The 23,513-nt window shown below is 34.6% G+C and overlaps 1 non-coding gene across 1 annotated transcript; it reads right to left on the bottom strand.

Moving 5' to 3' along the window:
- Window positions 1-1,386: 1,386 nt before the first annotated feature.
- MIR31 (microRNA mir-31) lies at window positions 1,387-1,473 on the bottom strand. Its single transcript, NR_032154.1, has one exon. It is a non-coding gene; the product is annotated as a microRNA mir-31 (primary transcript).
- Between the last annotated feature and the right edge of the window lie 22,040 nt (window positions 1,474-23,513).

The following is a 23,513-nucleotide window of genomic DNA, read 5'->3' as shown; positions in this document are numbered from 1 at the left end:
AGACAATATTGGTAAAGCCCTCTGCAAACCATAAAGTACTATATAAGTGCCATGTAAAGAAATGTACCATATTTCTTATTTCTCTACTCTTCTCTTTTACACAGTTTTAGTTTTATGGGAAGTGAGATGACCAAGGATTCTAAACTCAAGAAGTATTTCAGAGTTGCTGTTTCAGGGGTGTCTGACTTTTTATGACCCCCATTTGGGTTTTCTTGGCAAAGATACTAGAGTAATTTGCCATTTTCTTCTCCAGCTAATTTTACAGATGAGGAAACTGAGGCAAAGAGGGTTAAGTGGCGTCCTGGGTCACACACTTACTAAATATTTTAGTTTGCATTTGAACTCAGGTCTTCCTGATTCCAGGACTGGTGCTCTTGGTGACTTATCCACTGAATCACCTAGCTACCCATTAGAAGTACCAAAAATCAATTTCTCCTTTAAGGGGAAAAGCATTTTCCTCCTTACCAGTTCTAACTATTAACAACTGTGTTAACTAATTTCCATACAATGGTTCTTTTATAGAACCAGCAACTTGCCTCTAATACTTATTTGGTTAGAAAAAATGGAATTTACACCAGGAATTATTTTTTGAGAGGGTCAGCACTACCTCACATTTGTACATCTACTTTGTGGTCTGAAAAAATTATAATATTTTATGTAATATTATAAAATATTTCCTTCCAGCCTTGGAAGGCAGTACAAGGAATAATAATCTGTTTTATTAACAGGGAAGGAGGTTCAGATAATGAGATGTCCACAGTGAAACTAATGTGTCAACGGTGGGAATTAAAACCAGGCTTTTTACCACCAAGCACAATACTTTTTTCCCTTACACTAAATGGTATAAGTTAGTTTAGTTGAGTATGAATTTACTATGTTAGTATAAGTTTCTTTATAAGTTTTCTAAAACAAATCATTTAAAAATAACATTCAAACTAAATAGCATGCAGCTTTGGAAATAGAGATCTGATGATAGGCAAAAGGCAACTAGGTGGAATTGTGGAAAGGATGTTGGTTCTGGAAATAGGAGGATCTGAGTTCAAATCAGTCTTTAGACATTTAATGATCTATGTGACTCTGGGTAAATCAACCTCTGCTTCATTTTTTTCATCTGTAAAATGTCAATAACAACACATTTACCTCCTAGAGTTGTGAGAATCAAATGAAATGATACCTGTAAAGTACTTTGAAAATCTTAAAATACTATATAAATGCTATCTATTATTAATGTTGTTTTATCACAATTATATTACTGAATAAAAAGAAATGTAGGTATCACTCAAATTATTTATCTCTTGACAGACTAAGGAGATTGGAGTAGTTAGAAAGATAGATATAAGGATATCCACAGAAAATTGCTGGAGCAAACACAAAGGATACCATGGTTGCTGATAGACAAGAAAGATGGCAATATGTTGGCATAGCAGGTTCTCAGTTCAACAGCTATGCCAACATCTTGCCTCCTCTCCAGCTCTGAATAAATGAAATGATCTCCTTCTTTATGGCTTCAGTTCACTTTTGATGGATATTATTTATTGTAGCTCTTCTACCTGAAAGAAAGAAAACACATTTGTTAATTGAAAATGCAAGTTTGTTTGTGAAACACAGAAACAAAGTCTTTCTTAGAGAGCCAAAATTTGAAAATCCATTTAAGCACAGGAAGGTTTCTTTCTTCTTTTTTTAAAAAGCTTTGATCTAAATGGACCCTGAGAATGTTTACTGAGACAAAATAATTAACAAAAACTTGAAGTCAATAAATCTAAAAACTGATGATAGTTAATTACAGGCTATTACAACCATATTTACAGTATATCAAAATGACTTCCAGCACACATTTTCTCTTTAATTCAAAACACTCTATGTCAATTGTTTGCCACCGAATTGCATCATAACAACAACAACAACATTTTAGTGCATTGCATTTAAAGAATTTATTCTTTAAAATAGCTTCATGGTGGTTAGCATCTTTAATCTCAGCCAAGTGGAGGCTGAGGCTGATGATTTTTGTGCTTTAGATGTCTGATCTGAAAAAGGCTAAGCTGTTTAGATGTCTACATTAAGACTTGTAACAATATGGTGATTCCCTGGCAGTGGAGGGTCACCAGGTTGTCTAAGGAGGGCTGAACAGACCCAGGCTGATAAGCAGTGAGATCTGGCTACTGAGTTGCTGTTTAACTTCCATTTAGGGTGAAATAGCCCCAATCTTAATTGAAAAATAAACAAAAACCTCAAAACTATAATTCTATTTTCACAAAGCTGACAAGCTACCCATTGAAAAGGGAAATACGAACTTCAGTATGAGAACTTATCTAAACATTTTTTTCCACTTACCAGTTAATAGGAAATTTGTGATTTATTAGCATGGATAATTAAAATCTTATGCCTACACACACACACACACACACACACACACACACACACACACACGTCTGTGGTTTTTCAGGGTAGTTAGGAGTCCCCTTATGTAACCACCTTTCAGGAACTCTAAAGCTACAGGCATAGAACTTGAAGAAAGAATTATGAATTGGTCTTGCACATGAATTTTTTGGGGAATAAAATTCGATCTAATACTTTGAATTATTGTTGCAAAAATACCTATGGCATTTTGGTTCAGCAAATATAGAATGTTGAATGAAATTCAGTAGAATGAATAGAATATGTTTAATTGAAATTAGTAATAAGACTCATGTAAATAATTTCTCTACATAATAGTTGTTTGATTAGATGAGAGAGAGAGATAGGACAAAAATCTATTAAAAATCTGTATGGTGGAGAAGAGAGTGGCTCAGAGTTCAATTATGAGTGCCCAATAGGGCTGACAGAGGGGTAGATCAGAAATGCAGTGTACTTATTTTTGATTCTGAGGGTTAAGACATAGGTATATTGGATCAACATTGTGAAGGGTTGTAAATATTAATGAAAAGAATTTACATTTGATCCTTCAGGCCATAGGGAGTCCCTAAAGCTTTTTGAAAGGGGAGTAATGTGGTTAGAATTGTGCTTGGTGAATATCACAAATTGACAGCTGTGTGGAGGATAGACTGGAGAGAGAAGATATTTGAGGCAAGAAGGTGGATTAAAAGGCTACTGAAATAATCCAAGCAAGCAGTGTTAAGAGTCCATGTTAGGATTATTAGTCTGCGAGTAGAGAGAAAAGATGAGAGAGCTACCATGAAGGTAAAATCAATGAAATTTGGTAGGAGATTGGATATGTACCATGAGAAAGAATGGAGTCAAAGGTAACTCCAATGTTACAAATTGAATTATTTAGAAGGATAATGGTACATTTGACAAAGTAAGTTTTGGAGAAAAGGTAATGAATTCAGTATTGGATGCCTTGAATACAAGAAGCCTATAGGGAATCTGATGAGAAATGCATAACAAGCAGTTAACTGATGGCACATGACTAGCCCTCTGAAGAGAGAATTGGGTTGCATATATAGATTAAGAAGTCATATTCATAAAGATGATCATTATATTCATAACACCTGATGAGTTTCCCCAAAAAAATGGGTGTAAAGAGAGAAGAGAATCTAGGACAGAGCTTTACAGGTAATCCTGTAAAGGAGGAGTGAGACAACAAGAATGAAGACAGAAGCTGACAAGCTCTTGCCACTGATGCCAGTAAGTAAAGGAAAGTACTGGGTGATACAGTTACCTGAAATCTTTGCCATCTTTCTATTGAAGCTAGAATAGAAAGAAGCTTAATGTTTTTTTTTTCAGTTCTTCAAAGATTTCTCAATTCAGAATGAATTAGTCCAAAGGAAGAAAATCTTTCATTCATACTAAAGAAGAAGTTAATGCTGTTAAAGGCTGGGTAATTATGTCAATAGTTTCCAATATCTACAATTCAGATAATTGCTAGTTACTTTCTTTGAAGCACTATCAAACATATTTCTTGAAAATGTTGATCTGAGTTTTTAAACTTATTGTAGTGGAGAGTCAGTTAGTAAGGCAAGTTCAATTATATCTTCAAAATTTTTAATTTCATAAATGTAATTAAAAGTTGCCAGCCATTAATGAAAATATGCATGAAGTATATGTTATGATTGTCTATGAAAAATTATCTACTTATCTACTGATTCTCTCAAAGCTGGTATTAATGGAGGGGAATATCATTAATTCTTATATTATAATTCATTAATTAAGAATTTGCCTCAATAATAAGTATGAAAAATATAGCCAGGAAATGAGTTAGAAATAATGTGTATCTCTTTCTGATTTATTCATAACTTTTCCCAAATATGCTATGTGAATAATGCCCTCAATCCTACATGATATAATTAGAGTATCACAAAAAGATAAATCACAATAAAGACATATAAAATCAAGTTGTCTTTATATAGAATTTTTAAAACTTTTCAAGAGAAACTTTCCATTTAATTTGAATAACTGATTAAATATATATTTTTAAAATTGTTTTGTTTACACTGGCAGCAAGCATATTAAGTTTCACAAAAGTATGGAATAGGGAGCTTTAAGACCGAATTTTATACTGAATTTTTCATTAGATTTGAAAATATTTAAATTCTAATCTTAAAAAAATCTACATCTTATGTATAAAAGGCTGGGATGCCCTATTTTTCTAGTATGGCATTATGGAAAGATTTGTGGTCCAATCAAGGACATAACTGTGGAGGGAAAAGGCTATATTCACTGAATGTGTTGGCATTGCTTTGGGGAATAGACAATTTAACAGGATGTGCTCAGAGCTGCTCACTTACTGATAGAAGCCAGATGTGAGATTGCCTCACAAGGAGATGCATTTTGGGGGTGGGATGGAGAATAGATTAATCTTTAGAAAACTGAAATGGAAAATCCTATTGCTATTTGACAATGTGAGGAAAATCTAATGGGACCAAAATAGGAAGGCTAAAACATTAGGGATATATTACTTTTTATTCTTATACAAGGGCAAACAACATGGTATCATGTTATATAAGTCCATGGAACAGTGTTCAGCCCAATTATGCTTAAACACTGGAGTTGTATCATCCCATTGGGTGGGAAAATACCAAAAACAAGTATAGGTCCCCTTTATAGAAAAAAAAATTATCTGTGTATGTTGTGAGTTAGACAAAGAGATAGAAAGACAGAGACAGAGACAAAGAAACAGACATATATATATGCACATATATATATATATATATATATACACACAGAGAAATAGTTGAAGAAAGATAGATGGAGAGTCAGAGAAAGAAACAGAAAAAAATTGCAATTTCTTATGTTATTTGTTAATCAAAATATCTTAATTATGTAATAAAATAGTACTGAAAGCATTCCTACTATTATCTTGTTCTATGTACTCAATGGAAAAAAATTTTAAGGAAAAACGATCATTTAATAACATTTAATGTAATTACTATTGACAAAGGAAAGTTTAAGATCTAAAACAAAGAACACAAAGATTGAGAACACCAGGACTCTACACCAATCCACAAATGTGTAGAAGTTTAAGGACCTGTCACTTTCTTTCTCAAAAACCTAAAGCCTATGTAAATGAGCTATTTTTATTATTTTAGTTATTGATTAGTTTATTCACCAGGGGCCTGAGAACAGTATGAAAAAAATGGTACCTAATTGTTAAAAAGATTTATAAACATTCCAGAGCAGACCAAAAGAAGGATAGATCCATAGGGTTGTTCATTTGTTTTGGGTTTTTTTTTTTTTTTTGCCTTCAAGTAAAGCTTTCTACCTTGTAGGGATGGGTTGTTCCTCTGTTGCTCTCTGCTTCCACTATTCAATGCAGAGAACACTCTCTGAAGAGGTAAAATCAAAGTCAATAAGTAAAAGAGTAAAAACTCTCCAGTGCAAGGAATAAAGAAGTATCTAGATGCTGCATGTAATGCCTACATTCCAAAGGTGAGGACTAGGGGATAGAATGAGTATATCTGTCCATTTTTACCTTCACTCTCTAAAGCTATGCAGTACAAAAGCTAGCATTTGACATCATGAAGTCCACGCTTAACAAAATAAAATCCTCAAACCAGCATGCAACATGTATGAAATCACGACTAGTTGTATAAGCTAAAGGTTAATGAGGATGTTTGGACATGGTAAGTAGATGAAAGATCTAGAAGGTGTCCATACTGAGACCCATATAATATTAACAAAGCATAGGGCTCATCATCATAAGGCAGTTTTAGAAAGATTAATGTTCTCTCATCACATAGGAAAAAGGGTAATAGATATAATCAGAATCCATGATAAACAGGGTAAAAAGTTGTATAAATACTTTCTTGGAACAAACAGATCTCATTTTAGAAAGCTACAGAAAAGGCTGGCCACAATCATTCATCCCTAGACTTATTGAATATAACCAAAAGTGGTTTATCTCTGGTTAGAGCCTATGAGACAGATAAGATCCAAGTGGGAAATCAAAAGGCACTCCCAGGCAGCCTCAATGTGAACTCGACTGAAATATGTTGACCAAGAAGCACTGAATAATGTCAGTGCTGATCTGCTTATAGAAATGGAATTTGCGATATAATTCAGGATTAGATCATTGCCACTGGAAACTACAGGAAGATTTATTTTTAAAAGCCTTAAGGAATCTAGTTTTGTTGATTGCTGCAGATTATGTGATAAAGAAGAAGAAACTGTATAATATAACTTCAGGCCATAAAAAATTTACTTCATCCCAGATACTTAGAAAGATAGGATCAAGAGGTTAGTTACTAATTTCATAATAATAATTTAATAATACATATCATTATTGATATATTATATTGTAATATAATTAAGGTCACATAAAATACATTATAATTATATAACATGTAAGCAATGTGTCATATGAATATGTAATTAATATAATAATTATAATATTTAAAAATAATAACTAATTCCACAATTAGTAACTAGAGTTACTAAGCTTGTTGTGCTTCCTAAAGGAACAGTCTCCATACTACAAACACAAGCCCTCCAAATATTCTTGAGAATTCAGAAAACTATACTGAAATTGGAGCATCATTATAGAAAGAACTGTCATGCACAATAGCTCAGATGTAACACTGATCCATAAAAAATTAAGAATAGGATTTTTATTAGATGTCACCATGCTGAATGCTCTTAATCTTCAGACTATATGGAATTAAAAATGCATTAAAATATAGAGATCTAGTGGACAAAATTAAAACCGTATAGAAATAGGATGATAAACATATCATTCTTAGGATTATCCACTATTTGAATTGCCCAGCAGATGCTTTTAGTTCTACTACTCAAGATGAATTTATATCCCAATACCCTTTTTTATGAAAAAATAATTATACCTACCTATGCAACAATCTGTATAACTCTAAATATACAAGAAAAATAACTAGATAGTGACTTGTTTTCATACTATTTCTATTTTAACCTCATCCAAAAAAGGAGAAGGAGAAAAATTTATATATTTTTAGAGTAAAACAATTTTGTAGTTCTTTAGAACTCTGATAAATGCAAGGCCACAATGCCATAAGAATGAAGAGGAAACCATATCATGGGCCTCTTGGCAGAGAGGACTTAAAATGAAGACAAACACATTTTTGAAAATGTCCAGTATGGTAATTAGTTTTGTTCATCTCTGCATATTTCTAATGAGGGCTCTATTTTTCATTTTTTAAATGGTCTAGTAGGAAAGAGAAAAAATCTTTTAAAAAAGAAATTAGTAAATGAATGGATAGATAATAGATGAATGAATGAAGCAATAATTTTTTAAGTATGAGAAAGTGTTGCATAAGTCCTGGGAAATTTTTACAGAATGCAGAAGGGGTCATTAAGGCATTACAAAGTGAGAGGATGTTGGAGTCAGTTGGAGAATAAGAATGTATATATGGGATAGAGTGACTGAGTGAATGAAGTGATGAGTTCCAGTGCAAGCTTAATCTGTTCATTGGGTCTACTTTGAGAGGCACTCTTATGAGTATATATTGGGGGGGGGTCCAAAAGTGGGAAGGGAAATAATCCAGTTTTATTCAATAGATATTTATTATATAATAGGATACAAGGTAATGATGACCTGAATTCTGGTGAATCATACCACTTAGCAAAGGTATCAAACTCCTGGTCTGCAAAATTCCTATGTGTCACTTGAACCTGGTTAGAATGAGTATGGTTAAATAAGTAAAATACGATGCAATAGAATGTTAATTTGTGGTATTCTAATTCAATACGAAGCTCACAGGGAGCTGTCTCTATTTTAATTTGATCCCATTGTCCTCTAGTTTAATACCAGCACAGCCCAAAGGATCTCTAACTTTTAAAGTCTCATTTTGCCTCTTATGACATTTCTGAATTACATTTTTTAAAAACTACTTCATCTCTCCTGGGCTCAATTTCCTCATTTATAATAAATGGGAGGTTGGACTTAATGACCTCTAAGGTCTCTTCTAGATTTAAATCTACCTTTGGGAAGAGCATCTTTTAGGGAAGTTGTAGGACTACAGGGTGACTCAAGGAATGTGGAATGTGTGACTATAAGTGATTGTAGCATCACTCTGCTTCATGTTAGCATAGCAGGGGACATTATGAAGACTCTGAAGCCACCATAAGTTCTTGGTAAATCAATGGAAGGTTTTGAAGACCTCAACATGACCAGTAATAAGGAGGCAAAGAAGAGGTAGACTTGTGCTCATGTATCATGCAGTTAGGACTGAGGGTTTTATTATCTGAGAAACAATTTTTATATAGTTGTGATGCAAAAGCCAGATTCCCAAACCTGTATTTGGAGGTTCTTCTGCTGGTACTATCAGACAATGGTCTACCTTGATATACCACCTTCGACTATGAATTATTTATTACATGAGGTAGAAGTAAATGAGTATATGTGATGTCAAGGTGAAGGCTATCCTGAATTAGGCTGAAGTAGCTTGTGTTTCAGGGATCCACTAGAAACCTTTCTTTAGCAGCACAGTGACAAGAATGATTTGTTTTTTCATTAATTTATTCAAAAACATTTATTAAGTGTCTACTATGTTCAAAGCATTGTGTTATGTGATCTGGAAGCCTTCATTAGAGACCCATAGAAATGTGCCAAGTCAAGGGATTATTAAACTTAATTAACATTATTTGATGAGCCCCTCTGGGTTATTAAAGAGATCTTCCAGGGATCCATTTGAAAGTTCCTGGGCTGCAAGTTAAAAATCCCCAATGAACTTTTCTTGAATTTTTCATCGAATCAACTTTCTTGAAGGTTTTGTAGTGCTTTCTGGCATATTCTAGGTCAGCAAGGTGGCACCATGAATAGAGTATCAGACATGAAGTCAGACATGAGTTTGAATCTTGTCTTGTATACTTATTCATTATGTGGCAAGTTGTTTAAATTCTCTCAGCCTCAGCTTTGCCATCTGTAAAAAAAATCTGTAAAATAGCACTTACCTCACAGGATAGGTATAAAGATAAATTAAAATAATATTTTCAATAGCTTAAAACTGCACTAAGACTTCTGAAACATTCTATCAATGCAAAGCACTGTGTAAACCTGAAAGCTAGCTTAAATGTCAGTGTTATATACCAGCTATTATAAATTAGGTCTACTGTATAAAAAGGGGAGAATATCAGGATTTCATTCAAGAAGACATATACTAAAGAAACTAGAAACCAAGTCTTCCAACCTGTAACTTTGCTTACTCTTTTTGTCCAATCTAGAAAGTTTTCCTTAATCTTCTTCAACTCTTTCCCTTCTATCAAAATTCTCGCTAAAGACCTAACTCTTTCATAGTTCCTTCTTGGGTTAGTTCAATATATAAAGACATTCATATTTTTTGAAATATTATTTCCTATACCACTAATTTGTAAATTAATCCTAAGCTATCTCCTGCCATTATTTAGATAGCTTTCTTGGATTGTTATTCAACATTTGTACTATTCAATTTTTTATGTTGTGTGATATAATCTATTATCACCTACAAAATGAAGTGGGAATGGTGAAAAAAGAGGCTAAGCAATTTGTGGAAAGAAAAATACAGAATAGTTACCAGGATAGTTCAGATCATTCCATTATTCATGATAGTATCATGAATAATATCTCTCAAATGGATGTGGAGGAAACTGCTTTCCCTTTGAAAATTCAAAGATTTGGAGTTAGAAAGGGTCTTAAAGGTTATCTATGCTACTCAATCACTTTACAAATAAGAAATCATCATCCAGAGTAATTAATTTTAGTGTTTGACTTCAGAGAGACAGCAACAGAACTAGTATTTGAATCCCAATTCTATGAATACAAATCTAGCATTCTTTCTATTCTACCACAAAATATTCTGTTGTGTATCTGAATTTTAAAGAAAATTCATAGTAATAAAAAAAGAAAAATAAATAACTCCCAGCTGGACCCATTATTCTATTAGTAGAGTAAGCTTCTGTTAAGGAGCACCCTCTCTGCAACTCTTAGAGAGTTTCCTGGAAGCATTGAGAGGTTAAATGACTTGCCTAGTGTCATAGTCAGTATATATGAGAACTCATTTTCTGTCTCTGAGGTCAGTTCTCTAATGAACTTCAGCATGCTTCTTCATAGCAATAATAGCTGATATTAATATTGTTTGCACCTTAACTATCTTCTTTGATCTTCTTTGTTGGATTTTGAATTTTAAAAAACCCTTTTCAACCATATTGTTCAATCACCTTGTTTTATAGCTTCTCGTTTTACCTAGGTGAAGCCCAACAATATTAAGTCTCTCGCCTGGAGTCACATAGGGAGTAAGTAGCAGGGCTGGGACTTGAACTCAGACCCTCCAATTTCAAATATTGGGCCTTTTCAAATATATTTTATAGCAACTCTATGAGATAATATATGAATGACCACCATTTTAGAGATGAGGAAAAAAGAGGCAAGGAGTTAACTAACTTGCCTGGGGTCATATGGCTAGAAAATTGCAGAAATGAGATTTGAATGAAGGTCTTTTAACTCCATATCCAATGATCCTGCCATACCTGTAAGGAGAGGTATTAACATGAAAAAGAATTATTCACCTAGATGACTCATAACAAAATAACTCTATGACTCAGTTTTTCCAATTTGTCTACAAATATCTAAGATGATTTTTGACTGTTTGTTTTCTAAAGACAGACAAGACTTTTTTTTTTTTTATTATGGGGCCAAATGAGCTCTTTTTAACTTGTGATGAAAAAATTGGACATTGCCAAAGGATTCAATAACATGTGAGATACATCTATGGTATCATGTACATTATCAAAAAACAAAAGGAATTCTCTCTCTCTCTCTCTCTCTCTCTCTCTCTCTCTCTCTCTCTCTCTCTCTCTCTCTCTCTCTCTCTCTCTTTCTCTCTCTCTCTCTCTAATAACCCTTCCCAAATACTAAGATTTTCTAACTACAGCTATCAATGACATACATTCTAAAATTGAATATGCTGGTAGGATTCTCATCCCTTAGACAGCTGAATCTAGATGCCATAGACAAAGACTTTGCTTTTTATTTATATCATCTATGCTTAGTCCAGTGCTAGGCACATGGTAAGCATTTTATTTTTAATCCTTTTTTCACTCATTCACTCATTTATTCTCATGCTTCTCTACATTCTCTATATAGTGCTTTATAACACAGTAATATTTCATTAGTGTATCACAATTGATTACTTTGTTTCCAATTCTTTACTACCACAAAAGTGCTATTATGCATATATTTTCTGTATATGGGACACCTCTTTCTGTCTTTGACCTATCTGAAACATATGCCTAGCATTGGATTCCCACTGTAAAAGGGTGTTGATATTTTGGTCATATTTTAAATATAATTCCAAATTGCTTTTCAGATAGTTTGGCCCATTCAGTGGTCCACCAAAAGCATTACAGTTTGCCTGTCTTCTCACATTCCTTCAACACTTTTTTAAATCATCTTTTTCAGTTTACTTTATGCCTGTCTGCATTGAACTTCCAGTCTTCCAACATCTCTCTTGTTACTTTGTCACTTGTCTGTAGTTTCTCTCTTTATTTCTCCCCATCATCCTTTGAGCTATGCTCTTCATTGTCTCTGAATTGGGATAGGACTTGGCTGGGTATCCACCCAGAGCAAATTCTCCAGGGAAAAATTTGACCCTAGCTGGGTTTCTAACTTTTTTTTTGCTGTAAGACATAAAATCTCTTTTTTCCTCTAGTGGGCTGTTTTGTGCTCTGTGCTGTCCATGCTTTCCTACTGGCCTCCTCCAGGATTCTTTTGCTTCCTCATGGGCATAATCAGTATTTGCTTGATCTTGTAAGTGTGGAGGAGGGGGTCCAGATGAATGCCTGAGCTAGGAAAATCACACATGGTCTCTCCCAAGCCAAACTCTAAAAAGGGAAAATCCGCAATCTCGCTTGTGCCCAGAATAGTGAGTAGGTTATGAGGCTATGTGGAAATTCCTAATACTTAACAGTTTTCAAGATTTTTTGTGAGATTTTAAAAATTTCCACTTTGTTCAGATCTTTTGAATCCTGCTTTCAGATTATATTTGTAGAAAACTACTCCACCATCTTTATTTTTTTTAATTGGGTCTATCTCACCAGACTAGAAGTGAAATTGGGAACTAAGGGTTGAATACCACTCTGATCAGAATGGAAGCTTGGATCTGCTCTATTTCTGGCCTGGCCTCTGTTCCTTAGACAGCCTGGTGGTCCCTGGATCCCAGGGATTAAGCATATTAATGCTGAATTTAGAGTTGACACCTTATTGGCTTAGCCTTCTACAGCTCAAAACTCCTGAGCTCAAGAGATTCCCAAACTTAAGCTTTCCCTACCAGCAGATTACTGGCATGTGGCAAGACACCCAGCTCCACCATATTTTTGATCACACAATTATACAACTCATTTTTAAAACAAATAGTTATAAACATTCTAATGAAGAAAATCAAGGGAAGAAAGCATGAGAAGGAAAATAGGGATAGGGAAGGAGAGGCACATTTCAAGCATACAGGCAAAACTTCAAACATAGGGAGGTATGGTGTTCCAGAGTCTTCTTTAGATCAGGGGAGAAATCTTCCTCCCTGAGATCAATGTCTACCATTTTAATCTTATCTTTTATTTAGGATTAAATAATGTTAAGGACTTGGATATCTGATAAAAACTAAAGCTTTAATACTCAAATAGTTGAGTTTTGTAGAATATATTTTAAATAGAACAAGCAATGTATTGCTGCAACTTCAATTATATGTCAGGCAGGTTGTATCCAAAAGCTGGGCAGCTAAGTGGTGCAGTGGATAGAGAGCACTGGCCCTGGAATCAAAAAGACCAGAAAGATCATAGTTCAAATCTGACCTCAGCCACTTACTAGCTATGTAATCCTAGACAAGAGACTTAACCCCATTTGCCTCAGTCTCCTCATCTGTAAAGTGAGCTGGAGAAGGAAATGGTAAACCCCTCTAGTTTCTTTGCCAAGAAAACTCCAAATGGGGCTATAAAGCATCAGAAATGACTGAAAAACAATGGAGTTACAATCCAAAATAAGAGGCATAGTCTAGAGGTGAACAACTGGTTCGGGGTTCTTAAATGTACACTTGCATGATAATAACAGCTCACATTAATGTAGCTTATTCGGTTTTACAAAGTTCTTTCATTTCAACAGACCTGTAAGACATGTGGTACAAATTTACTGCAAAGGTATCTTTAGCATTGTACTAGTATTATACAAGAGGTAGGGGAGTCACAAAAGGGGAAAGATTATAAATTATATGCCATCACTCCCAAAAGGTTAGGCAATTGTACATCTTCAATCTAAGGGGAAGAGGGAAAGGGTCTGCTATGTTATCTATTCCATACATTAAAAAACCAGAAGTTAGCAAAAAAAAGTTTTTACTCTTCTTTTTATTGCTCTCAATCTGTGCCTTTCCCCTCTATTATTGGTTCTCCATTCTATCACAATGCCTCTCAGCAGTGATGTGATACTTCTGATGTAATGAAGACTTGCTCAATGCTTAAATGGATCTCTGAACTCATTGTTATGGATATTCCCTTCAAAGATGCAGATTACAATTTATCTATGTCTTTTCTTCCTATATGATTCTTACTGATGTCTTCCTATAACTTTGCCAGAGGAAATCAACTCAACATTCTGTGAAACTCCATTTCTTCTTTCTCATGGCATTGCAAGGATATCAAGAGAGTGTCCATTACTCTTTTTGTTTAACCCTTACCTTCTGTCTTAAAATCAATACTTTATATTGATTCCAAGGCAGAAAAGTGGCAAGGGCTAGACAATGGAGGTTAATTAACTTGCCCAGGGTCACATATAAATAAGAAGTGTCTGAGGCCAGATTTGAACTCAAGACCTCTTGTCCCAAGATCTGGCTCTCAATCCCCTGAACTTGTCTCCCTAGCTGTCCATTACTCTTGACTCTAAACCAGTCAATCTTCTTTTTACATTCAAACATGTCCTTGATGATGTTGTTTACTCTAGTTCTTTTTCATGATTCTTTCTTTTTGATGTATTACAGCCTGCTCATACTCCCCATGAACCTCTTTGTTGCTCTCTGAGTTATACACATTTGAATTGTTTTGGATGCTGTAGGGTTTCATGGTTAGCAAACATAAAACAGCACTAGCAGAATATTGGTTCAAAAAAGATGGATTTTTGTTTCAAAGAGACGTTTAAAAGTCATGAAAGGAACTTTCCTAAAGGCAATGCATCCTATTATTCATGTCGGGGTCTCCTTCATTATTTACAGGGTTTGTCTATCCATCTGTCTGTCCGTCTGTCCTTCCAAGCATCCATCTATCTATCTATCTATCTATCTATCTATCTATCTATCTATCTATCTATCTATCTACCTACCTACATGCAGATATATATAATATATATTTATATACCCATATATTGCACAGTATAATATGATATATGATAACATAACATTATATACACATGCATATCAAGGATTATTTCTATTGCAATACTTCACATACTCACATGCACACACACATACATATATATATACACACACCCAAACATATGCACATGTATATGCATATACATATAGATGGAGTAGTTCTAAGGGTTGTCTATCTATAAGTTGTTTAATTATATTTCAGAGGTTGAATTGTCCAACCTAACAGGACATGTACATAGTTGCCTGCCTGACTCTGTCCAGCCAAGTGTTCTGACTCAGTTTTTAGTGCTTGGAGAATAAAGAAGAAATCCCCTTATTGGATACTGAGCTAGAATTGCTGCTGATTTACTGGATCCTTCAAAGGTAATGACCCACCCATGATAGCTACTCTCTCTATCAGTCAAATGTGTGGGTATTCTTTGACTCTATAGATCTATATCTTTTTGGAGAGACTATCTCTGCTCTTTATTGGATATAGTCTCCTACTTGTTGCATTGCTTTGCTAGTGAGAGACATGGCCCCTGGAAAGCAGAGAAAGAGGGGAATCAAGACTTGAAGGGTACTCATAAGCTCAGCTTATAGAAATAGAGAAAAGGACTGAGGGTGCGTCACTCCCTTTAACAATCCACTGAGTCAGCACTTCTTGCTGCCCATTGACCAATAAGAGGATTGCTTCATTATCCCAAGAACCTAAATGCTGAGCTAGCATGCATGGTGGGCTACAAGAAGTAGGAGAGCAACTCTATGGCATGCCTTGTTAAATTAATATTAATTTAATAAGACCAAATAATGAGACACTTAGGTGACCTGAGATTAATGCTAATAAGTTAAAATAACCTCATGATTGCACCCAATACCACATTGCAAGAAACATTTACTTAGGTAGGTGGAAGATTGGAATGTTTCATTTCTTTAGAGGGGAATGAAGGCTTTTTGCCCATAACATGTATTTTTCACATTTTTCTTGTGTGCCTGTGTGTGTGTGAGAGAGTTAAGAAGTTTGTGACATAAATAACTTTGATTCTCTAGAAACTCTGACTATTTTATAAAGTATAACTCCCTTATTTTACAGATGGGTATCTTGAGGCTAAGAAAAGTCACATGACTTGTACAAAAGTATATAGGTAAAAAAGGTAGTGCTGGAATCAAATTTAGGAGCTAGCTTTCAATGCAAATCCAGAATTCTTTGAATGACTACCTGATCAAATTAAAACATCTATTGCTCAAAATGTTGAACTGAACATTTTCAAATTTATTATCATTTTCAGTAAAGAATACATCAAGTATCCCTTCTCCAAAAGTGTTAAAATGATAAAAAAAAAACAAAAAACAATGAAACATCGTTGTTTGAGAGAAATAACCTCAATAGTGTCAAAAGAAAAAAAAAACTCAGTTGATTAAATGGTTAATATGAAAATATTTATTTCTACACAATTTTTCCTATCAATTTGGGAAACATTTGTAACATCTGAATAAGATATAGTGTTTCTAGTTTTATTTCCTTAAACATTACAAACGTTTAAATAACTGTGAAAGAACATAAAATTCAATTTATAAATAGGAACACGCAAAATAATATTTAACATTGGAATCACAATATTTGTTCCTTGAGTATTATGTTATATAGTTTTCATTTCAAGTATCAAAACACATAAATCCCCAAATCCAAAAAAGCTTGACAAAAAGCATCCAAAAGGATGACCTATTGTAATAATTCTCAACACCTTTATTTTTTGGTCTCAGAATCCCTTTCACTCTTAAATTTATTGAGGACCTCCTTCCCAAAGAGTTCTTGTTTATGTGAGTTTTAGCTTTAAATATTTACTATATTAGAGACACTAGAAAACATATTTATATTTCTATAGAAAATGTGTAATATAATTTAAGAATTTAGCTTAATTTAAGCATTTGATTTGCATTCAAAATATGCAAGATAAAGGCTTTTACTTCTTAGGATAGGGTAATAAATAAAGGACTTAATGGTAGAAATAGGGATGAGATGACAGTGTTGGGACTGGTATAATTGTTTTTGGTGGGAAGAAGGTTCAGTGTAATTTTGAGTTGTTGATTGATGGAAATATAGTTAAGATTGATGAGTAGATAATTCATATATAGAAGAATAGGTTTAGTAGTGTGGATAGGGCTAGAGTAGTTGCTATAAAAATAGTATTATATGAAATAAGTCCTTGAAAATTAGTTATTTAGGTATGAGACCAGTTAGTGGTGGTAATCCCCCTAAGGATAGTAGGGTTACTATGATGATAATTACTATAGGGGTAGATTTGTTTCAAAGTAGTGATAGTGAATTGATTTTGGTTGTTGATGAATAATTTAGTGTAAGGAATATAGTAAATGTAGCAGTGAAGTATACTGTTAAGTTTAGTAGGGTGAGTGTGGGATAAATTGTAATGATAATGGCTATTCATCCTATATGAGCAATTGATGAATGAGCTAGGATGTTTTGTATACGTGTTTGGTTTAGGCTTCCTCCTCCTCCTAAGATAGTTAATAAAATGTTTAAATTGTGTGTGTAGGCATGTTTAATGATGGTTAAATTTGGTATAAGATTGAAATTGGTGCAATTTTTTGCCATGTAAGAAGTATTATGCCTGACAGGAATGGGAAACCTTGGGTAACTTCTGGGACTCAGAAATGGAAGGGGGCAAGTCCTAGTTTTATAGCCAAGGCTAGAGTTATTAGGAATAAGGCTCATTGGTCAGATATTTGAGTTCTATTTCATTGGTTAGTTATGGATGCATTATAGATAATGGAAAACATGATGATTATTGATGCTGTGGCTTGAGTTATAAAATATTTAATAGCTGACTCTGTGTTGAGGGTATGGTGTGGATAGGTTATTAATGGAATGGATTGCTAATGTATTGATTTCTAGGCCTATTCAGGCAGTTAATTAGTGATTGCTAATTAGAGTTGCTGATGTTCCTATTAATAAGCTGAGAGAAATAATTGTTAGTACATATGGGGACATTAGTATGGGAAAGTTGTAAACCAACATTTTGGGGGTATGGGCCTGATAGCTTATTTAGCTGACCTTACTAGAATGTAGTGTAAAGGAAACACAGAGAATTTTGAGTTCTTTTTTTTTTAGGACATCAGAGTATTTATTTTTGAGTTCTTAAATGTAGTTTCAACTCCTATTTTTCTAGAAATGAGGGGATTTAAACCCCTATGATTTATACTATCAAGAAAATTCTTTTGTTGGACATATTTCTTATATTTGTGGTGGTGTGGGAAGCCATCAAGCCCACGCTGTCTGACATGGTGACATGTGAGTTCCAGAGTTGCAAAGTGACTTTCTGGAAAAATAAGGCACCCATGGAAGCCCCCTCAGTGTGACTCTCTCTCTAATGGAATTGCTATGATTATTGTTCCCTCCCCAATACAAGAGAAATAATATAAGAGCAAAGACTTAAAGAATAAACATATATCCCACCTTAATCCCCCCCCCTCAGATTATTACCCTGATCACCCTGTCTATGTCATTCATCTATAGCAACAATGTTTCATTGACTATCTCCTTAGGCTATTGTGGAAAGGAAACTAGAACAAGTTCTGGACTTTCTGCCACTGTGTTGGAATAGGCAACAATGGAAATATTAGAGAGAGAGGCAATTGTCAAGACTGACAGTTGGTGGGGGAAGGGGCAACTGGGAGTGGAAGTGGGTCTTGTGATGAGCACCTCCTGCTGGCGTGGGTAGGGGGAGGAGCTTGGCAAAATAGGCTGGAAAACCTAGCTGGCTCTGCCAAAAACTGTAATATTTATAGCTGAGAGATGGGGAGGATATGAAGAACAGGGGATAATGAAGGCTTGTAGCTGGGAATGGAGGAGTTGAAGGGAGAGAGGGAATATGGCTACCGGTGAGGCAAAGGAGAGAGATGCCCCCTGCCAAGAGGCTGTTTTTAACCAAAATGGGGTGTCTAACAAATGAGCCACTTATGATAGCCTGCAGGGATGTCTTCTCGCTGGATTGCTGCCGAAGTTGCCCCAGAACTGGCTAAACATGGACCTCCTGAGGGACAAGCCTTTTCCCTGACTTTGGTCACCCAGCAGGGGTTCAATAAGGACCATTTGTAGTTTGATGACTGAACTGAGGTTTAGCTCCCTTTATGCCCCAGAAATGATAGTCCACTTATCTGACTGCGATATTCAAATAAGATAAATTTTAATAACCAGTTCAGGTTGGAGAGGTATCATGGGAAAGGGAAGAAGGATGTCCCTAAATTAGGTTGGAGTCTTTCTCAACTTTGGAGCTGAGGCCAGGCCTCACGGGCTAGTGGACAGTTTCTCCTGTTCCTGTCTATGCTAAATCTGTGCTAGTTTTCTTAATTTCAGAATCTTAGCAGTAGACAGCAAGCAACAAGAACAGTTCTGACTTTCAGAGCTAGTTGGGCTGTCTCTTCTGGCTGAACAAGTAGAGGCACCTCAATCCAGAGATAAGGAACCAAAAGCTCTTCCCACTCCCCCTGCCAGGAAGGAAGTGCCAGTCACAAGACCCACTGCCACTCCCAGTTGCCCCTTCCCCCACCAACTGTCAGTCTTGACAATTTCTTCTCTATGGATATTCCCACTGTTGCTGGTTCCAATGCAGTGGCAGAAAGTTCAGAACTTTTCTTGTTTCCTTTCCACAATTGTCCCCTTTTTTTGTTGTGACCTTCCCAAGGTCACTCATTTTTATTATTGTGACCCATTTACTAAATCTATTCTAAGGAATTCTATGCAGGAAAGTTTGGGTAAGGGTAGTTTTAGGGTTTTACAATAAATGTTTGAACAAAACCATTACAAAGAAATTTAAATCTTAGTGCTAATACTACTTACTCTTGCTAAGTTAAGTAAAACAAATAGTTTCCCTAGTTAATATATATTAATATTTGCAGACTATCTTATGTATATATATTTCCATTAAACACAATTTTAGCATCAGCTTTACAATAAACAATTAAGTTTACTAACCATCTGCAAATGCAGCTTGTCTATTCCTAGGTATAACTAATTGTCTATGCTATGTTAAACTTAATGTACTCCTAATCTATTCCCTACTTATTATAACTATTATCTGTCTCTAGTCTAATCTATAATCTAATCTTATGTACAACATACATACATGTTATGCTATATATTTACAGAATCTATCACTATGTTATTAACTAATTGTATTATATACATTATTTATAGAGATTATTTACATATAATACAATAATATACATTGTTCCACATCCTGATGTCAGCCAAATAGAAATATCTATTGATCTTTCTATTTGCCTAAGACCTTATGGAACTAACTATATACACATTTACATTTTACATAAATACAATTTCGGACACTTGTTTATTTAAACAAGGTCTTCCAATATGTCAGTTTGTGATTTTGTGTTTTGTGTCTAATGTTGGTGTGTTGAATTAATACTTATCAAGTTTCTTCAGATTCCCACTTCTCATGTTGACTGATGGATCTCTTCTTTCTTCCAAGTTATGTCCCTAACCTGTGAAATTGTTTTTGTTTTATTATTTCAACACACTCAGTCTTACATATAAGTCTCATTTTCCATCTGTCCTTTTTTTATATAAACAAATTTACAAAGTTCAAAGTCTTAGCTGTCCATTTCAGTTTTTCCTCTTTATTTCTTCTCTCTAGCAGCTTTTCTTGATGCTTTTCCTCTGGGCTGGTTTAAAATCTTTTCCTCTAGGCTGGTTTAAAATCTTTTCCTCTGGGATGCTTTCCCTCTGGGCTGGAAAGTTGTCTTCTTGCTGTGGCATGCTTGACTACTGGGATCTTGTTGTCTCGAACATTATATGTCACTATTATTTTTTTTTGGTGTACTTTTTTATGTTAATTAGTTTTTGTTTTCATTTTTCAGCACTATCTTTTGTCTTATTATCTTCTATGTCTGTTACAGTGATGTTGAATTTTTCTGGTTTTACATGGGAACAGTGGAACCATGAGTCTTTCCCTGCAATTTTTATAGATGTTGGGGTAATAAGCAATACTTCATGTGGTCCAGTCCATTTTATGTCTGTAGTCAATTTTCTATTGAAATTTTTTAAGTATACTATATCTCCTGGTTTGATGTTGTGCAAATTGTAATCCAGGGGTACTGTTAGTTGTATCAAGCCAATTTTATGCAACTCTGCTATTCTTGATTGTAAAGCTTGTATATATTTTGTTAATTGACAGTCTCCACCTATCATAGCAATGTAATCTGGTTTACAAGTCCTTCCTTGCCAAATTGCATGTCCATATAGTATCTCAAATGGAGAAATGTGCAAATCTCCTCTGGGTTGTGTTCTAAGAACTAATGGTAGAATGTCTGTCCATTTTTGGTGTGTTTCTGCACAAAAATTTTCCTATCAATGTTTTGATGATTTTTTATTTATTTATATTTAATTTCTCCACTTGCCCTGAACTTTGGGAATGATATGGTGTGTGGTATGTTGCTTGTATTCCTAGATTTTTATAAATTTCATTTAATATTGATTGAGTAAAGTGACTTCTACAGTCTGAGTTCAATTTTGAGGGAATCCCAAATCTAGGTATGATTTCTTTTAATAGGATTTTGGCTACAAATGCCACGTTGTTCTTTTTGGCAGGAAAAACTCCTGGCCATATAGTCAGTCTGTCTGTGATGACAAAGCAATACTTAAACCTTTTGTCTTTTGGCATATTGATAAAATCTATCTGTATGCATTCAAATGGAGCATATGCTAAGGGACAACCTCCTAACCCTTTGGTCTTATAAACTTCCCAATTGAACTGCATACAAATTTTACTTTTTTGACAAACTCTAATGGCATATGAGGATATTCCTGGTGCAGTCCAAAATCATCTCACTGAATCAATCATGGCTTGGGTTCCACAGTGTTCTTGTGCATGTGTTGCATTGCACACGTGATAAAATAATGTTCTAGGCAGAATGGGCTTGCCTATTTGCGAAAAGCATATACCTCTTATTTGTTTCGCCCCTAAGTTCTTTATCCATGACTGAGTTTCCTGTTCATTGTAGGCATTAGTTAGATTGTCCTGTTCAACTATTGAGAAATTCAGTACATGTAGAGGTCCTTCTCTAGCTCCAAATTTTTCTGTAATGTCAGCTCTATGGTTTCCTAAGGACACATGATCATTAGCCCCTGTGTGTGATCTATAGTGGATTATTGCCACTTCCTTGGGCAGTTGTATGGCCTCAATAAGATACATTACTACTTTGGCATATACAATCTCTTTGCCGACACTTGTCAAAAATCCTCTATGTTTCCAAATTTCTGCTGTGGCATGAATTACTAAGAATGCATACTGGGAATCTGTGTAAATATTGATCCATTTATCTTTCCTGATTTGCAAAGCATTTAATAAAGCAACTAGCTCTGCCCCTTGAGCGCTCAGGTGCTTTGGTAAGGATGCATACCATAATGCCTCTGTTTGTGTTACTACTGACGCTCCACTGTACCTTTCTCTATTAACTATTGTGCTCAAACCATCAGTATACATTTCAATGTTAGGTTGTTCCAGGGGAATGTCTTTTAAAAATAAATTATTAAATAATTAATGATAATAATATTACACATCTGTTGTTAAGTACTATGGAAACACACATGAAAAAAAATGGATTGCCTGCCAAAGAAGCATGTAATCACAAAACTATATAATAAACAAACCTCCATGCTGTGGCAGAAGACTGTGTGATGCCTATGCACATGGGCCTGAGCACATACTGTTTCTCATCTCCATTACTCAACTGGATCATCACATCTAAATGGAGTATGCCCTCACCCTCAGAGAGACCACTAGATGATTCTCAAAGTGGTGGGATGCTTGATAGTGAGATAGGAATTGGGATAAATAGTAGGCAAAGTGGTAGGGTGATAGGTAAAATTTTTTTCATAATAATTACATTAATTGATCATATTGGAATTGTGGGTATGATGCTCAAATTCTTGGGAAGGCTATTGATAAAAGTATTGTTTTGATTATAAAATCAAATGTATTAATATATGGGAGACTGTAGTTTAATAGAGAACAGAGAAAGAGAATAGTTGTTATGGCATTTATTGCGATAATGTTAGTATATTCTGCTAAGAAAAATATAGAGAAGGGTCCTGCAGTGTATTCAACATTGAAGCCTGATACAAGTTCTGATTCTCCTATCAAGTCAAATGGAGCTTGATTTGTTTCAGCTAGTGTTGAGATATATCATATTATGGTTAAAGGTCATGCAGTTATAATTAATCATATATTTTCTTAGGTAATTATTAGATTTTTTTAGGGTGAATGAACCATTAACAAGTATAATGGAAAGTAAAACAATAGCTATTGTAACTTAATTGGATATTGTCTGAGCTACTGCCCATAGGGCTCCAATTAGAGCATATTTAGAATTTGATGCTCATCCAGATGTTAGGATTGAGTAAACGGAGAGACCTGATAGGGCTAAGATAAATTAAAGTCCTAGGTTAAGGTCAATTAGGGCATGGGGTATAGGAAGTGGGGTTCAAATGGTTAGGGCTAGGGCTAAGATTGGAACAATAATAAATATTAACACTGATGATGTTAGGGGTCATAATGGTTCTTTTGTAAATAGTTTTACTGCATGGGTGAATGGTTGGAGAATATTGTAGGGTCTGATAATGTTTGGGCCTTTTAGAAATTGTATATAATCTAAAACTTTTTGTTCAATAAGTATTAGGAAAGCTACTGCTAATAGGATAGG

Source organism: Monodelphis domestica, chromosome 7 (assembly GCF_027887165.1).
Source record: "Monodelphis domestica isolate mMonDom1 chromosome 7, mMonDom1.pri, whole genome shotgun sequence".
In the NCBI taxonomy this organism is placed as follows: Eukaryota; Metazoa; Chordata; class Mammalia; order Didelphimorphia; family Didelphidae; genus Monodelphis; species Monodelphis domestica.
This window is presented reverse-complemented; position numbering and strand designations above follow the sequence as displayed.